Source organism: Harpia harpyja, chromosome 1 (genome assembly GCF_026419915.1).
Source record: "Harpia harpyja isolate bHarHar1 chromosome 1, bHarHar1 primary haplotype, whole genome shotgun sequence".
Taxonomy (NCBI): Eukaryota; Metazoa; Chordata; class Aves; order Accipitriformes; family Accipitridae; genus Harpia; species Harpia harpyja.
The window spans coordinates 72,790,439-72,802,530 of NC_068940.1; positions in this window are offsets into that span (position 1 = coordinate 72,790,439).

Consider the following 12,092-nt stretch of genomic DNA (forward strand, 5'->3'; position numbering starts at 1 on the left):
ATGATCAATACAGAATGACCTGAGGTGCTCAAATATGCCTCACCAATGTCAACTCTCACAAAAATTCTGTGATATAGAGAAAAACGCACTCATCTCCATTTTATAGTGAGGACAGTTGAAGACCCTGGAGACAGAGGCCAGGAATCACTTTCCTGACCATCAGGCCTTTGACCACCATGTGACAAGCCCAGAGAGAGGCAGCTCCAAAGCACAAGCTGGTCTTTTAAGTAAAAAGGGTTTTCAGTGATGATGGTCTTCATTTAAGCATCTTCTTTCTATTCGTCATTACACCTAATGAATCTCAACACAAAAGGCTTTCCAAAGTGATTGGACATAGTGGTGCTACAAAGAGAACTCAGTAGTCCCAATCTCTAATACTTCGCTCATGATTATTTCTTTCTACAAAAAGCAGCTTTCTTTAGTTTTCTTCAATTTTTTTCATAGTCAAGTTTCTCAGCCAAATACAAATCTGACAAATACATTTGGCATTTAGTTCTCCTCTGCTACTACTGTACAGACTGCCTGATTGAATTACTCTCATGAGAGTAGAAGAATTATTTAAATATTTGTTCTTACTAGTCTCTGACTTTTTCATGAAGTATTGGCTATGAAGGATATGTCACTGGCTTCTCAGAGAAAACATACAGGTCCAGAAATGGTGTTTTGTTTTTAGCTGCCAACTTTAAATTAAACTTCTTCAGGGTGCTGGCTTGGAAGCAGCAATGAACCAGCATCCAGTGCACTTCAGATTTGCTTATCTCAGACCTACAGAGCAAATTAACACATTTCTTCTTCTTCTTACAAGGAGGCCACATATACTAAGACTAGGTACTGTTACTTCTGTAATGGAGGGTGGACCATCTCTTCAAGCACAGCAGGATCCCCTAGAGTGACCACAAGCCTATTTTCAAACATCCCTGAAACATAGACATGCCATCATCAGTATTTTAAACACATTTCATACAATCATAGAACAATTCAGGTTGGAATGTACAAGGAAGAGTGATTCTTCTCAAAGGCTTTTCCTTGCAGAGGTCTTTGAAAAGGGATCCTATAATGGCAGAGGAAGGGCCCACCCCGGTATCCCTTTAGATAAGGTATGGACCAGTCACTAGTGCAGCCAACTGTGTGGCAAAGGACCTCTGGAAGAGTGTTTTTCACTGTTGGCAAGGAATTGCCTTGGAGCAATTTAGTCCCCTTTCTTCTTTCATTAGGAGTAATTGTAGTGGGAGTACAGAAGCAGGAACCTCAGGTTCCTCCTAAACCCCCATTCAGGGCATAGGCTTTAAGCCTAACAAAAAAATTTGATGGAAGGAGCATTAAAGTCGATTTGCAGCACAAAAGAGCCTTCCAGGAACTTGAAGTAATACACAAAATGTTTCAGTCGCAGGGATGCTTACAAAACTAGGAGTGCAACAAGGAGGTAAAATGGGGATTGGGATTGCCTTATTCTCTTCAGTAATGAAGGGTTTAAATCTGGACGTAAAATTGTACTGCACTGCCCTGTTCCCCTTTTATAAAACCCAGCATGAGAGTGGTTTCTTCCACTTTTTATTCTTTTTAAACCACATTTTCCCTATGAAGTAGAGAACTCTGCATTAGAAACTGAAGCTCCCAGAAGGCAGGGAGATCACAAACAGTGTAATACCTCCACAAATATATCTAACTCCCATAAAAGACAAGGGATTTGGTATGTTTTTTGTGGGTCAAGAAATACACAACCATTCATAATTGAAATAAGCTGTGTAAATCATACTGCTTTCTAAAGGCTTGATCCAAAATTCATAGAAGTCAGTGAAGTCTTTCCACCAAATTAGTCCAACTTGGAAATCAAGACAAAGTGTTATTATTCCTAAAATAATTATGAATAATTTTAAATAACTGAGTAATCTAAAATATTATGAATAATTTGGAGATAATTAGAAAAGTTAGGACTAATATAATTATTCCAAAGATAATATATTCCTAAAATATGTAATAAATATAATAATCCCTAAATAAGATAGTGTCTAGAATCATTAATTATAGCCAAACATAACCAGCTATAAACCTCTTTAAATCCTTCCCAATCTTGTCGGGAATTTTTCCTCACTGGTGCAAATTATAGCCTGTTTTGGGGTAATTTTGTGGTTCACCAACTCATTTCATTTAGGCAATTCAAAAACCATCAAAAGCAACAACATCTGAATGAAGCGCATAATCCTCAAGTGAAAAGCAACACATGCCATTTTCAACCTCCTCAGCCATCTGGTCTCCCATCACCAGATTATTATTAATATTCACAGACCACAGCCATAAAAACTGCTTGGGGAATAGAGAAAAATATAATTAATTGTCATGACCTGAACTACTTTTTTTCTACACAGAGGACACTGATTGTTTAATTAACATTTTGCTTGATTGTTCTGAAGGGCTGGAGGGATTGTTATCTGGACTTAATTACCAGCATTTCATAAAGCACTACATACTCTGACCAGAAATGTTTACAAATTGATGAACTGATGCAATACCTTTGTCTGGTGTACAAGTTTGTCACTCCTAATTAGATGTCCCTTGAAAAAGAATGCCAAAGCAAAGCTTAGGATGGTAATGACACAGTAGGCACTCACAAGGGTCGACATAATTGCCTCTATGAAACCAGAATGATGGAGCACTGTGCCACTTTCTGCCCCTTTGCAGCCAGCATGCTCAAGGCAAACACTCCATCAGAGGGCTAGATGGGAGACAAGTGTCTGCACATGAGCCCGCGCGTGTTTGCAGACCACATGCACTGCAGAACTTCAGCTCTGCACCAAAAACATCATGGGGCTGCATAAACTGCAGGTCACGGGTACAGCGTTGTCCTAAGAGGTCCCCAGGACAAAAAGCCCAAGGCTGGACCTGAGTCAGAAGTGATTGCCACAGGCAAAGCAATGGTCACTGGGCGGACACGAACGCCCAGACAGCTACAGAGCAGAGCTGGTGGTGTGGCACGGCTGCGCAGGCACTCAGAGGGCGATGGGCCAGGATCACAACTGGTGGGTGTGATGTCCAAAGGGGCAGAAGAGAGCAGAGGGGACAAGCCACAGCAGCTGGTGGCAGCTGAGATCGGAGCAGGCGCCCGGCCCCTGGGACGTGTTCCTGCGGCCCATGCTGAGCTCTTCAGAGGGTGTATGGGTTCAGCCGCATTGCGGGGAGCACGGCTACCATGGACACATGTCCCTCCCAGCCAAGACCAGACTCTGCATGTTTGCATCTAAGCAAGATCCCAGGAATTTGGTGCCAAAGTTTGTATGGTGGAGCTGACTGTCCCTGACAGCTGTCACATCGACAGCATAGCTCCCTGGTGTTGCCACTTCTTCCCTGACGTGCACATAGACCCCCTGCCTTTGCACAGGCTCTGCCTTGCTCTGCAGGGAGGGATGGGGAGGAAGGGAGGCTGTCATGACTAGTCTCTTTCAAACTGCTGTTGGTAATTTTGGGGTTGAGAGGAGACCTCAAGAGGCAAATCTGAAGTCAGATGGGTTTCTTAATGAACCCTTGCATGGCTTTAGTAAGGCACTTCTGGGAAGAACTGATTAGACGTAGTAACTCGATTTCAAATACTAAGATTAGACAATGATCTAAAGATAGCTTTAGTTACCGGGCTCTGTGGCATATCAAAGTTAAGTAAGGCAGAAGGGATATTTTTGTTAAAAATCAATATTATGACAAAGAGGTTAACCATAAAGAGACTGACAAAAAGCTGTGCAGCCCTAGGGTGCAGTGAAGTGGTTAGTAATCTGATTCCCTTCAGGGGGAAAGGAACAAAATGATTAAGTGATCTTTGAAAATACTAAGATCTATGGTCTGACTTCCTAGAATAATGTGATTAATACTTTTTCCTACTTATTATGACTATCCTCTCTGCCCTTTCCCTTAAAAAATAGATACTCAAATTTTTAAAGCTAAAGAATAAAAAATAGAAGTTAAGAGAGCACACCTAAGGGTAAGGGGAGGAATGGAGGAAGGGAGGAAGGAAGGAAGGAGGAAGGAAGGAAGGAAGGAAGGAGGAAGGAAGGAAGGAAGGAAGGAAGGAAGGAAGGAAGGAAGGAAGGAAGGAAGGAAGGAAGGAAGGAAGGAAGGAAGGAAGGAAGGAAGGAAGGAAGGAAGGAAGGAAGGAAGGAAGGAAGGAAATTTGGGAAATGCAGAGCTGACGAAAGCAGGCCACCTTTTCCAGCTTTTCTCCAAAACTGTTGAGCATTCTTCCCGTTGCTTTCTGCTGCCAAACAAAACCTCCTCTCTTGCACCTGGAGGAGGGGGATGGGAGCAGTTGGCTGCTAACCCAAAAGCAAGCAAGAGAAGAAGCAAGAGATTACAAGACCAAACAAGCAAAAGTGTATGTCCCTTAAATGCCAATAAAACAATATTTACATGCACACATGCAGGTAAGTGTGTATGTGTGTGTATACAGACGTATGTATATATAAAACATAGGCTTGCACACCTGTACATATACACACAAAGAGCACAGCTAAATGATTGGTACTATGTGTATAATTCTGATGTCATAGGTTGCTACACAGCTCTATACATGGTCAAGTTATGTGATCACAATAAGAAGGTTCCTGGTTTTCCTTACTACCCTTTAAGAAATACAGTTTCCTCCAGAAGGGGATTTCTGGTTTTGCTAACACTCTTTCTCATACACCTTTCTGATAGTATGACTAATGGCTTCATTAGCACAAATAAGCCATGTTTTCTTTTTATTATGCTCTAAAACTAGTTCCTTTCCAGGTTGCATTTAAATTGATCAATATGTGGTCATCTCTGAAGCCCTCCGGCCTTGTTTCATCTTGTGTTTGTTCACTCTAGTGGAAGGCTATATGCATACATGCATACAATCCCTTCTTCACTACAAGGTTTTAATACCTGTTTACAGCAATGTTAGTTATCAAGCTTATTTACTTAAATTCATTCAATTTTCTTCAGACTACTACACCTCTGACAACCTGAGCTACTGCATACCTCTCTCTGCTTTTTCTTTGTGGAAAATTTGCACAGCTTGACCAGAGCAAATCCTTCCAGAGTGCTTTTGCTTCGGTCAAAAAGGGGTCACTTTGGGTACAGGCAGCTGAACAATTGCTGTGCGCTAAGTACATCAGTGGGTTCCTCGTAACCACAATTCGGCACATTCGTACCCACACAAGGTAGCTGAGAGGCTGCTCCGCATTTCCCACGTGCTACAGACACAAACGTGCAGCCAGGCCATTGCTGCAGGAGGGCTGACATGCTGCAAGTCCACACCCTGCTTTACCTCACTGTAGCGTGTTCGTCTCTCCCTCCCTTACACTAGATTATCTTAAATAGCATGAACTGTGGGAAGCAGCTTGCCCTGGTTCTATCAAGGAAATTGGACAACCCATTTTATAGAGGTGCAGAGTTGCTTGACTGTGCTACCAACACACATCCAGATTTCAATAGATGTAATTAGTGATTTGTGGATAGATTTGATGATTAAAATCATGTCAATTTAGGTTTAGGTCAGATATTCATGATAGGGAATAAGAGTGCTTTAACTAAAAAGAAGACTGTCTGTAGAGGACATTGCAGAAGGGTAACTAAATCAGATCCAAGTCACACCTGGAGGCTTGTTTTTGGTCCATAGTTTAACTGAGTGAAACTGAGCTGTAAAGCTGATGCTGGGCTGTGATTCACACTCCTTTTATTAAAAAACTATTTGCCTTTTAGATCACTACTTCAGTTTTCTTCCCATTTGTTTCTTCCCACTTCCTATTTTTTCCTTCCTTTGCTACATTTTCTCCTCAGTGGCTCACTGATGGGAGAAGTGCTGTGCCAATTATCTAATAAAATTCTGGCAGAAATTCAATCACGTTCAATATGTATGACACACACAAAAAGTCTAAATTATGATTGAAAAGTCAGGAATCTGGTTATTCCAATAGCAATAAAATAGCAGACTTCCTTTTGTTAACACTCTTGTCTTCAGAAGGGAGTAGGAAAGGACATGAAGGTGATTTCAGTAAATGCAATTATCCAAATGTATTTATAAGAGACAGATCTTTTTTTTCCCCACCACCCACCTCCTGTAAGACAATGTATCTTAAGCTCAACTTGTCAGTACCCACAAAGTCACTGTCGACAGTGCAGATTACAGCCATGGAACCCGAACCTGTTTTAAAGAGTTCTGCTCAAAAAACTAAAATCACTGGTATAACTCACTAGTAAGTGTCTGACACACAGTGGTGAATGGTAGACAACCCAAAATTTCAGGTACCTGAGTCTGCGCAGCAATAGGCACCAGAGGGAAGGTGGGGTTTGCTCCAGAAAACATTGCGCACTCAAATATTCAATCACAGATTGTCATTTGTACTTACAGAATACTTCAAGTACAAACACAGCTTAAATAGACCCAAAGGGTATGTCAAAATGGTGCAACTACCAGCCATCACACCTTCCTGATGCTAAAGAGGTCTTCTCCTGGCCCTGTTCAGCTCTGGGTGGCCCTGAGTGCAGGTCTGTTCCGCAAGAGCCCTGCTTGGGGCCAACCAAGGGAGAGCAAACCCTTCTCCAGCCCTCAGAAACCCTGATCCCACCACACCTGGCAAAACACGTGGCCCCAGACAGCAAGCAGGGAGTTTCACAGTCAGTGGAAATACATGTGGAGCTCATGAATGCTGACAGTCCACCCAGCGGCTCCCCGCTTTGCTTGCAGCACAGCTCTAGCATGGGGACTGATGGCAACTTCTCTGCAAAGTATAAAGCTGTTAAGAAAATGTCAGAAAAAGACAGCTCAGTGGCCACATTTTCCAATCTTAACTGGCAAGTGAAAAGAAACATTAATTGTCTGTTTATGTCATCTCCTCCCACAGCTGACTGATGTAGAATACAGTTTAAGGTGGCATTAAAATGTAAGGTGGGTGTTATAATTTGCCTGAAGTACTTTAGCAGTTTTTAGGTTTTGTTCCAGAAATTATCTAAAGATTGTCATTCTAGCGATGTCCTTGTAAGTCATCTACATCCTCTACCATTCAGTACAGGAGCGTACAGCCCCATGATTTACACAGCATTTCCAGCAATGACAGTGCCTTTGTACATGATGTTCATTGTTTTGCATAAAAAGCGTATCAGAGGTGGGTAAGTACCAGTCTGGTACTTTGCAAACCTCAGAGCCAAATCTGCCCCAGGGTTCATCAACACCTCCCACCCCAACCCCACTTTCACCACTGTGGAAGCTGTGCATAGGCAGCGATGCTCAGACTGCATGGACTGGTGCCCACCATGCCTTTCTGGAGGTAGGTTTCCAGATCTGTATTTAAAAACACAGGAACTTGCCTGATACTCCTTAAACAGGCATGTTTCTGGCCTCCTGGCTTAACCTGATTAGTTGAAACTCTGCTTTTCTGCAGCACTAATGGGTCCTTTGCAGCCTTGATACAGCTTTTCCAAGGCCTGAGTACGGCTGTGCCTCCTCCTGCAGCACTGAGATGCTCTGGCTGAGTGCCCCAAATCTGCCAGTGCCACGGTGAGTGCAGGAGGGTACAAAAGAGCAGCTCACAGCAAACCAAACACAAGAGTGATCTTTTCCCGTGCATGAATCACCACTCCTGCCTTCGCTTGCACAAAGCAAACAGCTGCGGCCACAAATCAGGCAACTTAATAGGTCATTGCACTCTCCAAGTATTTCCCTTTGAGCTTTTCTCTAAACAATACAGAAGAAACGTCTGATCACATTCCCTTCATTAAGGGGCATAAACAAAATATGCCATTCACTCACTGGCCAGTGAGGTGTATCATCCAGATCCTGTTAACATCACTACAGTGATGTCACCTGCAAAAATGTTCACGTCTGTGAACTGACTGTATTTTTTTTCCAGACAGGCAGCTGATAATGGGGGGATTTGCAAAAATCCTACTTCATGCAGACATAAAGACAATTAGATCTAATTATCTCGGTGGCAGTAGATACACCATACTGTACCCAGAAAGGGGGGGAGTGATCCCCCTGAGGATCACCTGGTGCTGCCCAGTGCGGCTCTGACTGGTGGTGCTGTGCCAGCTGAACTGGCACTGATGGGCTGCGTCTATTATACCCACCCTGAAGTTGTGTTAAATTTGCTTTTGTCTCCCTACCCTAGGCTGGGGTGGGAGCCGTATGGGCTTTGACAGTTCCCTGGCAAGTGAGCCACAGGTCTGTGGTCTTGCTTCAAACAATTCCAATCCCAGGAAATGCCCCATCGTCCCCTTGTTTCACCCTCCTCCTCCGAAATCCTCCTTCTTCTGCAGCCCCTGAGGGGTCAGGCCCACTCGGGACTGAGGAGCGAAACAGAAATTTCCACCCCTCTCCACACACACTCTTCTCTGCCTGCTTGTGCCCCTTACGTTCTGTCATGGTTTAACCCCAGCCAGCAACTAAGCACCACGCAGCCGCTCACTCACTTCCCCCCCACCCCACCCAGTGGGATGGGGTAGAAAATCGGGAAAAGAAGTAAAACTCATGGGTTGAGATAAGAATGATTTAATAGAACAGAAAAAAAGAAACTAATAATGATAATGATAACGCTAATAAAATGACAACAGTAATAATAAAAGGATTGGAATGTAAAACTGATGTGCAGTGCGATTGCTCACCACCAGCCAATCGACACCCAGCCAGTCCCCGAGCAGCGATCCCCCCCGCCCCCACTCCCCCCAGTTTCTATACTAGATGTGACGTCACACGGTATGGAATACCTCTTTGGCCGGTTTGGGTCAGCTGCCCTGGCTGTGTCCTGTGCCAACTTCTTGTGCCCCTCCAGCTTTCTCGCTGGCTGGGAATGAGAAGCTGAAAAATCCTTGACATTAGTCTAAACACTACTTAGCAACAGCTGAAAACATCAGTGTTATCAACATTCTTCACATACTGAACTCAAAACATAGCACTGTACCAGCTACTAGGAAGACAGTTAACTCTATCCCAGCTGAAACTAGGACACACTGGTGCTCAGGACCCCGCGGGGCAGCCAAGCTGTTGCCTCCACTGAGCAGGGAGCAGTTTTAGGGCACTGAGAAGAGCAGGTCCAGCCTTTGGTCAAAGCAGAAAAGGAGTGAGTGTTAGGACGTCCCTGGTAAAAATGTAAAAGGAGAAAGCATCGATGTGTAAGTGAAATTCAAGTCCACAATTTCTCAGACTGGGAGTCCTAAGAGGTTCTTCCCAATAAATCCTAAATCCACTATGTGTCAGGCGAGGGTTTTTTTAAATACAGGTCTCAGCTATCCTGTTATTGAAACCTTCAGGTTGCAAAGGAGATCTCCACAGCATGGGGTGCAGTCTCATACCCATTATGGTCCAGTAGAATGCTGAATATTTGAGGGCATGTAAAATTATCATGAAGTGGCTTTTATATGCCATTACACCTGTTTTTCTGGAAGCATCTCTTCATCATGGAAATGTTCCTAATGCCGTCTATGTTACAGCCCAGTGAGAGGTCAGTTTTATGCTTTATAGTCTTCTCCTGAGCTGCACTTTTTAAACCAGCACTTACTAGAGCAGAGATGGGAAGAAAGCAGGGCCTTCTACACAGAGCATACGCAGTATTAATGAAAATGCTTACCTAGACAGAGAGAGAAATTGCCACAACAAAACTTACAACTGGTCAATTGAATTTAGTGCAATGTCTCTAATAGCGGGCTCTGCTAGATGGACTAAGAAAGATTCATAAAAACCCTGAGGTGTGCCAATATGTTTTCATCTAGATGATTCACTGAATGATCCCACTGGGGTTTTTTCTTTATTTTATTGTACAAAATTATTTTAGTAAGCAAACAGTAACATAAACAAAAAAAGCAAAAATCACATTATTTTACATACCATCTTCTTAGCATAAAAACCAGCCACATGAGATCCACAGAAGAAAGAAATGCTCTTTTCAGAGCACACGTACTGATTATCTGGGGTGCTGTGGCTTTTGCTTTTGTGCTTTTCAGTCCAGCTTTTCTGGTGACATTTACTTTCACGCTGTAGGCAAGGATAGGCCACAAAATCCAGGGACCCAAGGTGTGAGAACAGGAGTTGGTATTACTATTACTGACAAATCATAGAGATTCAGCAGTGGTCCCAGTTTGGACGCTGAAGGTCCAGGCTTGGCCAGCTGAGCCGTTTTGGTGAGGTGAGAGCTGTGTACAGTTTCCTTTCATGTGCTAGCATGGATTTGATACAGAAAAATTTCTGGGGCCCTTTCTTTACAACTGACCAAAAGCGTACACAGGGGAGGGGGAAGAAGACAGAATAGAAACATTTGTCTTCTAGCTGAGCACCCAGAAATCATGAATCAGCCCCTTTTCCCTCTTTTCCCATTCACTATATAGAATTAAAACCCGAGGTATTTTAGCAAGTAGCAGGCCAGGTCTTTTTACAAGCCTCTCCTGCCTGAGCATCTAGGCACACATTTCACAGTTTCCTTCACATGCAGCTAGAAATATCCTTGCTGAGAAAGAAAGATGAAATGACTGATTGACTGGTGATGTTCTTCTATTCCCATGATTTTCATAAATCCACATGAATGTAGACGCTGGTGTTACTTGGGTGCTGGTGGCCCAACCGAAGTGTGCAGGAGAAGGAAGAAGATGGGGGAAAAGGGCAGGGAAGGGGCTGCTGTCCCTCAGACCTGCCAGTGGCTTGGTGGCAGCTTGAGGATGAAACCCCAGTTCACATTTAGTCTTGTTTCATCTTCGATATTTGCTGACTCTCTTTCAATGAAATGTTCCCCCTTTGCGTTTACACGGGCAAAAAGACTTGTTCTCCCCCAAAATCACAGGACATAACGGTTTCTTAGAATAATTTTTTACCTCTCTGTGAGCTCCAGCGGGGTTTTGCTCACATTTCCATGGCCAGCACAGCTGCTGATGAGAGGTGGGCTTGTGTTGTATTATGGCTCAGAGGACCTTTGCCAGCCCCCGCCAGTCTTCAAATTGCAAAGAGCTGCTAGCAACCTGCATTAATCAAAGTTATCTGTGTACCTTTCCAGCATGAGCTGCCTGAAATTTGTAATCCCCACAGGGAGACTAATCCAAAATTTTGCTAAGACAGTAAAAGGCAGTCACCTTATGTTGATCCAGTACAACAAGGAGCTGATTCTCTGCTATGTCTGGCAACCATCACAACTCAGTGTTCACCTTATAAGCCACTTCCCACCATAGTGAAAAGGGGCAAACACAGGCCCGTAATTACTGCTTGATACAGCACACAGATCTCCATTCACCCAAGATCTATGGTAAAATCCTCTACAACCACTTTTTTAAAAAAATCCCGTTAATTCATTAATTTCTCATATTTCCAAATGACAATTATTCTATCTGATTTAGCTTTGCCTCATGTTATCTAACTAGATCAATTAATGAGAATTGTCATTACACTGCAAGTTTGACAGGGAGGTGTCTGAGCAGAGCTCTCAAAAGAGAGGCACAACTGAGGGGATCACAGCACCATGTAAAAGCCCACCCTATTGCATTGTATGTAGAGTAAGGTACTTCAAGTTTAAAGAACACAGCTTTAGTGTACAAACCTGTGTGGCTGGCAAAATCACAGGATCCACCCTTCTTACTTCTAAGTAACATTAAAAGAGGTAAAAAAGTGCAACAGAAATACACGTTTTCCATATAAAAACTGCTTTGTTAGCAACCATGAGACGATGAACAGGGAAGACAGAGGTCTGGGTAAATGCAATGCCTGCAAGCCAGCCTTGCTTGGATAATAGCTATCCAGCTGGTGAAGAAATGAGAAACATCAACCTAAGGTACCTTAACTACATTTTAAAGCAGAAATATACCTGTAGACCCTCAGGTACACTTCAAGAAGAAAGGCTCATATTTTTACATGTTTGGTTGGTTGTTCTGCCACAGGGTAGCAGACATTTTTCTGTGTGGCTTGGCCTGGGGACAATCAACGCCCCTTTGAAAAACTTCGAAGTTTGGGGTAGGTTCCCTATCAAATGATAGAAAGGATCATTAAAGTCTAAGTTAAAGTCTAAGGAGAGGAGGAGGGTTACACAGAAATAAGCGATACTAACTGAATGCCTGGAGTAACACCTGGTCAGGGAGAGGCACACTTAAGAAAATTTAAATATAGCAGCACA